The sequence below is a fragment of the Canis aureus genome, chromosome 13 (genome assembly GCF_053574225.1).
Source record: "Canis aureus isolate CA01 chromosome 13, VMU_Caureus_v.1.0, whole genome shotgun sequence".
Taxonomy (NCBI): Eukaryota; Metazoa; Chordata; class Mammalia; order Carnivora; family Canidae; genus Canis; species Canis aureus.
In genome coordinates this window covers 43,206,870-43,214,489 of record NC_135623.1, presented here as the reverse complement: position 1 = coordinate 43,214,489, position 7,620 = coordinate 43,206,870, and positions in this window count along the sequence as shown.

Sequence of the window (7,620 nt, the reverse complement as noted above, 5' to 3'; positions counted from 1 at the left end):
AGACCTGAGAAATATAATAGCACTTCATTTTACATAATTTTGTTAAGAAAAACCTAGAAAGGATAATTAGAAACCTATATCATTTGTGAAAATAGAACTAAAATTCTGAAATAAAATACCAGGAAAAAAGATGCAACAGTAAGCATACAAAGAAAGCAATCCTTCCTAACCATGTAGAACATACCCCCAAATATAGGTTAGTATTCAAAAGTAAATCATTGCAACTTGCATCTACAGGTTAAAAAGGGGGATAAAACTCAATAGATGCTGGAAACTAGTGAATTTATGCTCATACCTTTAATGTTTAAAACTCTTTGAAAACTAGGGCTAATGGGATAATTATTAAGCATAAAAAGCCTTTTCAAACCACCAAATGTTTAACAGGAACTTCTATATGCATTCCAGTTTAAATCCACTATTTTTGGTCAAGCTTTGATTATTTCACCTTCTAAATAGTCCTCAAATCTTTCAATGGGTCAGGCTTTCAGTATTTACCTGAATGACTAAGCAGTTCTCCTAAATGACATCTGCTATGGTCTGAATGTTCGTGTCCTCCCAAAATTCATATGTTGAAATCCGAAACCCCCAAAGTAATAATATTAGAAAGTAGGGCCTTTGAAGGTAATTTGGTATTGAGGGCAGAGCCCTCATGAACAGGATCAGTGTGCTTATTTAAAAAAAAAAAAAAAAAAAGCCCCAAAAGAAATCCCTCAACCCTCTGGCAATGGCCATGTGAAACAGAGTCCTCATAGTCATCTATGAGAAAGAGGGCCCCCATCAGATATCAAATCTGCCAGCACCTTTAGCCAAGACTTCCCAACTTCCAGACTGTGAAAATATATTTCAGTTGTTGCTAAGCCACCCAGTCATGGCATTCTGTTACAGTAGCCAGAACAGAGTAAGACAACATCACTGTCCTTGGCCTGATTCCTCTCAAAATATTCCCCTCATTGCGGTCAGAATTATCTTTCTAAGTTTGATCATGTCATATCCTTGATTAAAACCCTTTATTCCAGGGTATCTCGGTGGCTCAGTTGGCTAGGCATCTGCCTTTGGCTCAGGTGATCCTGGGATCAAGTTCCATGTAGGGCTCCTCTCCCCCTCCTATCCCCCCCCCCAATAATAAATAAATAAAATCTTTAAAAGTAAATAAGTAAGCAAATAAGTAAATAAATAAATCCCTTTATTGGTTCATCTTCATCCTCAAAAGAAAAATCTAGTGCCTGGGCATGCACCCAAGGCTCTTGGTGATCTGATTGCACTAATGTTTGCAACCTACCTCCTGCCTCCCTGTCTGGTCCTTGTAGGTCCTGTGCATGTTCTTTCCAGCCTCCTGCCTGAGGCACTACCCCCTCCCTCTTCTCTAGAGGTATTTCAACTCGTTTTTAATCCCCAGATCAGGTCTTTTACCTCCCAATTTACCTCCTATGAACTTCCTTCCTCCAGGAAGCTTTCCCAGGTACCACACTACCTCTTAGATTACAGCCAATGCCCCTGTCAGCTGCTCCTCCACAGTGCCATGCAGATATCCATTCCCTACTCCTGCCACGTGATTATCCCATTTAGATACGTCTGTTCTACTTGATGACTGTGTTCCTCAGTGATGCTCAGTGCTTAGCACACAGAAGGTACCGACTGCTCACTGAAAGGAAGAATGATTTAAAAATTGAGACAAAGGAGCAAAGGTGACCTGTATTGGTTGGAATACCTCTACAGAAACACAGGCTAGAATGGAATCTTCTGTGGGAGTTAATTGCCCAGACCAGATGAAAATGCCTGCTTCTCCCTCTGCCTGTGTCTCTGCCTCTATCTCTGTGTCTCTCATGAATAAAATCTTTATTTTAAAAATGCCTGGAAGTATGATCTACCACCAATCCTAAAAGAAACTGCCACAGTCAACCTTCCAGATCTGAAATATCCTATAGACCTGCTTATTATCACCTTACACCCACACTCAGAGGATGTGCTGTTTCCCCTTTAAACGAAAAAAAAAAAAAAAAAAAAAAACAAGCCTTATGTACAAAATGAAATGCTAACAAAGCTAAAAATGGTGGTGTCTGCATACAGTCTAACAAGAAGGGGACGGACAGAGAAAGTCTCCCCTCACTCCATAATCTTTAGGAGAGTGTCTCTGTTTCTTGGATGAGTTCTACACTCTTAGCCTTGTCTTATAAGCCTTTCCTGATCTGCCCCACCTAACTCTTCAATCTTCACTTTGCACAGCCTTGGTGTGGTTCAGGTTCCAGCAGTTCCTCCTATTAGACAACTTTTTTCTTTGCCAAGGTCAGTAACTTTGTTATTTAAAGAGAGTTCAATAACTATGGCAATATTTAGACATCCAGATATTTTTCAGCTTCATTTTGGCAGATAAAGATTTACTGTGATGATCATTATAAAAATGAAAAATAAAATGTTTTCTCATTTCACTAGTATTCAAATAATAGAGTAGGTGTCTTTTGACATAAGATGTGCTTCAAATAAATTCTGGCAAGTTCAATTTGTCTGAATGGAAAATGAAGCATCATTGATTTTTGACATTTTAATTTTAAGTGAGCTGGTTGTCAGATTTCACTTGAAAATGACCCACAATATCTGCATCAAGGGCATATCAACTATCTTCACCCATTCTTGTCATTGTTCTATGTTCATAAATTTATCCTACTATGTAAGTGCTATTATTTGACATGTGTGAGGAAGAATCATCGTTACTCACATTTCCAGTTTATTGCAAATATAACAAAAACACCACACAGAAATTAATATAACAATCCCTACACGGGTTCCATTGTTCAACAATAAGATTAGAAATGATATTGAATCTCTACAGAGGTCATAGCATCATACTAGATGTTGCATCCACAGAGAGGAATAAGAAATGGCCTCTCTCCCACTGGGGAGAGAAACCTGGAGATAAAATGATCCTCATTCTGTGTAAGATGTATAATAATAGGAAATGAATTTTCAGGTGCACAGAGGAGAATATGATTGCTTTTAAGGGGCTTAAAAATATCACAAAGAGGTGACACATGAGAAGTGTCCTGAAGGATCTGTAGGAGCTTGTCAGGCAGAAGGAACTGTGAAGGTAATTGCCCAGAGTTATGAAATGGCCTGGCACTTGCTGGGACCTGAGACTGAAGTATCAGGGGCAGGGTGTGTGGAGTAGTAAGAGACAAGTCTTCAAGGAAGGCCTCAGAATGCCACGCCAAAGACCATGGCTTTCTCCTATGGGTGGTTAGACTTGCCTTTTGGGTAGAGGTAGTAGTAGTAGAGGTGAATACAATAGACAGGAAGGAATAGAGGACCACAGAATGCCTCGTTAGGAGGCTCTTACAAAATATCTCAGCAAAGCATGCTGAAGCTCTAATCATAGCAGCTGGAATAGAGATGAGTCAAGAAGTTTATCAGTTATCTGCGGCTGCATACTAACACAAAAAACTTAGTGCACATAATAGTGCTTGTGCTCACAGACCCAGTGATCAGTCGGGCTGGACTAAGCTGGGTTTGGCTGAGCAGCGAGGCTGAGATAACCCTCCTTTGTGTGTCTCATCTTTTGCTTGGGACCAGCAGCTTGCCCAGGCAGCGCATGCTTTCCTGTGTGTGTGTGTGCATGCGCGCACGTGGTGTCCACCTTGCAAGTGCAAGAGTTGTAGTTCAAGAAGTACAAGGTAGTAAGATGTCACAGGTCTTAAACCTAAAGCTTGCAACCAGCTTACCATCACTTTTGCTTTGTTGGCCACCAGCCAAACCCAAAGTCACAAGATGGGAAAAAATACTCTGACTCTTTACTAGTAGGAACTGCAAAATAAAATGGCAAAGGGCAGGAAAACAGGTAGTGGGGACTGGTGTCAATAATGCAACAGATCACACTCTGCCCTCTGGGCTGCAGTTACTCCCTGTGCCTCCCAAATACAATATATACTTATCCCCAACAATGGGTTTCTCAAAAGCCACAGTCAATCACAGCATCGCATTCCAAGTTTCAGAGCTGGTAGTCAAGATTAGATCCAGATGAGTCTCATGTTTGAAAAGAACAATTGTTCTTCGTTCAGAGAGTATCAAACAAAAGAATGAGCTGTCTGCCCTCATCTGCTCACACGTGCACACACACACAGAGCTTATAAATGTGGTGAAGTTGGGGCAGGATACCTGCAAACACACTCCCTTTTAAGGAGAACAGCAAGCTCCTAGCTGTCACTGGCCCACAGCAATTCTGAAATCCCACTGGAAAAATGTTGCTCTGTGGATGGGGAATGTGTCTTGATTAGGCCAGGATTCTGTTTCCTGGGAGCACCTCCCTGCCATCCCTTGTTCTCTACTGGTTCTGACTCTGCTCTTGGAGATTGCATCCTCCTCCTCAACCACTTCTGAAAAGGGTTTTGGGAGATACGCCATTTTACCAATGGAGCAACTTTCTCAGGAATTGAAAAAATATTTTTGAGAAACCTCAATTTTTTTTAGTCCTAGATGGCAGTGCTTTTGTTAATTCAATGGTCTGAAATGATTTGTGAATTTCTATGCATTTGATTCCACAGTCTACTCTAGGTGCCAAATGCCAGAAGTCACACCCATAATTCTTTTCTTGACATTCTTTTCTCTCACTCTTGACTTAATTACCACTACTAAGCACATTTGACCAATGGGGACCCATGGCCTTAATCTTCATAAATGTCCCTTTTTCAGCTGAAAAGGTATCCTTCAAGCTCTCAATTTTCTCAGTCTATGTCTTTTATACAAAAATTGAAGACTCCAAAGAGTTCACCTTAAAAAATTCCAGAAAGTATAAGAATGGGTACAAGTACCCATTCCATTAAATATCAGGGCAATGGTATTGACTTGTCATGTAACCTCTGGCAAACTCCACTGTGCTCATGAGAAAACACGAGAGAAAAAGACAATATCTTAGTATTATGAAATAACCTGATCTCCCCAGGCCCCAAAAGGACTTTGGAAAGTCCCAGGGATCACCAAGCTACACTTTAAGAACCCTTGGTCTGGATACCCATTTTCTTCTCAGAATTTCAGAACAGTTTCTATAGCCGCACCCTTGATTTTCATGCAAATAATATGTAGATTAGATCTCTACGCATATTATTTCTTTATCTTTGTAGTTCTGTAGTCTTTAAGAGGCCCATTTCATCTAAGAATGTGGAACTTGATAATTTGATACATAAAATAAGTCTGTACTAGAAATATTTTAGATAAAAAAGTTGACTATCCATGGTACTAACTTGTCATTCTGTTAACTTCAACTGCAAAATAGTGTATCTAAACCTCAATAAGGAAAGAAGCAGAACTTTGAAAATCTTTACAGAGCTGGGGAGACAAAAATTAGTAGCTCATGACTCGATTAGTAAGATAGGATTTGATGAAACCCTAGTGGTTTGGGTTAAACTCTGAAGGACTGGGGCACCTGTGTGGCTCAGTTGGTTAAGAGTCTGACTCTTGATTTTGGTTCAGGTCATGATCTCCAGGTTGTGGGATTGAGCCCCAAGTCAGGCCTGTGCTCAGCACAAGAATCTGCTTGAGTTTTCTCCCTCTGCTCCTCCATCCACTCGCACACATTCTCTCAAATAAATACATAACCTTAAAAAAAAAAAGAAAAGAAAAGAAAAGAAACTGAAGGATTAAACCCCCAAATAAGAAAAACCAGGGACTTAAACTCAACTTAGAACCACCTCATCCCTAGCTTCCTGGCAGTGAAAAGTAAATCTCTGGGAGAAGATATCAGCATTCAAAGACTCAGAGTATTTCTACAATTTTTCATAACAATGTCAATCACTCAAAAGAAATATCTAAATAGACTAGAAGGCACAATGTGACCAAAAACTGAGAGAAATAATATAAAATAGAAACAAATCCATAGGATATCCTGATATTAGTTATCAGATACGGGCTTTAAAATGGCAAAGATGAATGCATGTTAAGCAATTAAATGATAAGATTTCAATAGAGAATTAAAAACTATAAAAAAAGAACCAAGTGGAAACTCTAAGTTAAAAAATGAAACATGATATTAAATATTTACTAGATTAAACAGTGAATTAGACATAGCTGAAGAGAAAAACAGTTTCTCCTAAAAATTTTTTGGAGATAATACTGAATCTGTAAGTCAATATGGGAAGACCTGACATTTCACAACAGAGCCTTCCAATCTATGAACATTGTGTCTCTCCATTTATTTAGGTTTACTTCCTCCCAGGAAAGTTTGTAGAGTTCAGTGTACACAGGTCTTGCATAACTTTTATCGAATTTATACCTAAGTACATCACATTTCTGATGCTAGTATAAATAGTATTGATTTTTCAATTTTGGTCATATATAGAAATGCAACTGATTTGCGTGTGTGTACACACACCTGCAAAATGGTGGTTTTATTAAAGCATAGGGACAGAACCCTTGGGCACTAGGGTTGTGAAGAATGGTTGAGTATATACTTTGAAGTTGGGGAGGGGGAGCAACTGATTTTTGTATACTGACCATGTATACAATAACCTTGGTCCCTTATCAACTTAAGAATTTTTATATATTCCATAGGTTTTCTGTAGAGTCCAGTATGTCATGTGTGAGGAGACTTTTAACTCTACCTTTAGAATTTGAAGGGTTTTTCTTTTTCTTGCCTAGAAACTCCAATACAATGTTTAATAGAAGAGGACGGTAGACATCTTTGCTTTGTCTCTGATCTTAAGGGAAAAACATTTAGTCTTTCACCATTAAGTATGAGGTTAGCTGCAGGTTTTCTTAAGATGCCCTTTATTAAGTTAAGGGTGTTTTCTTTTTTTTTCTTTCCTGAGAGTTTTTATCAGAAATGAATGTTGGATTTTGTCAAATGCCCTTTCTCTACTTACTGAGTTGATCTTATGGTTTTCTTATGTTAGTAGGTCAATAGAGTGAATTGCAATAATTTTCTAATGTTAGCCCAAACTTGCACTAACATAAACCTTATTAGGTCACATATCATTTTTACACATTGTTCAATTCAAATTGCTAAACTTTGTTTAGAACTTTGGCATCTGTGTTTGCGATAAATCTTTGTCATTTTCTTGTGATTTTGGTATCAGAGTAATTCTGGCCTCAAAGGAGTTGGGAATTACCTCCTCTTCTATTTCATGGGTGTATTTGGGGGGAAGTGGATATTTTCCTCCTTCAATATTTGAAAGAATTCACCAGAAAGTCGAGTTTGGCATTTTCTGTCAGGAATATATGTAGGGGCACCTGGGTGGCTCAGTTGGTTAAGTGCCTGACTCATGATTTCAGCTCAGGTCATGATCTCAGGGTTCTGAGATTGAGCTCTGCCTGAGGCTCTGCACTCAGCACAGAATTGGCTTGAGATTTTTCTCTCCCCCTCAACCCCTCCCCTGACTTGCATGTGCTCTCTCTCGAATAAATAAATCTTAAAAAAATATATATCTATAGAATCTGTAGTCACATCATTTCTCTCATTCCTAATATCAGCAATTTATGTCTTTTTTTCTCATCAGTCTAAAGATTTATCAATTATATTGATCTCAGAGTTAACTTTCAGCTTCACTGACTTTCTCATTGGATTTTATTTTCTTTGCATTGATTTCTTCTCTAATCCTTTTTCATTTGTTTGAGTTTCACTTGCTATTATTTTTCTAG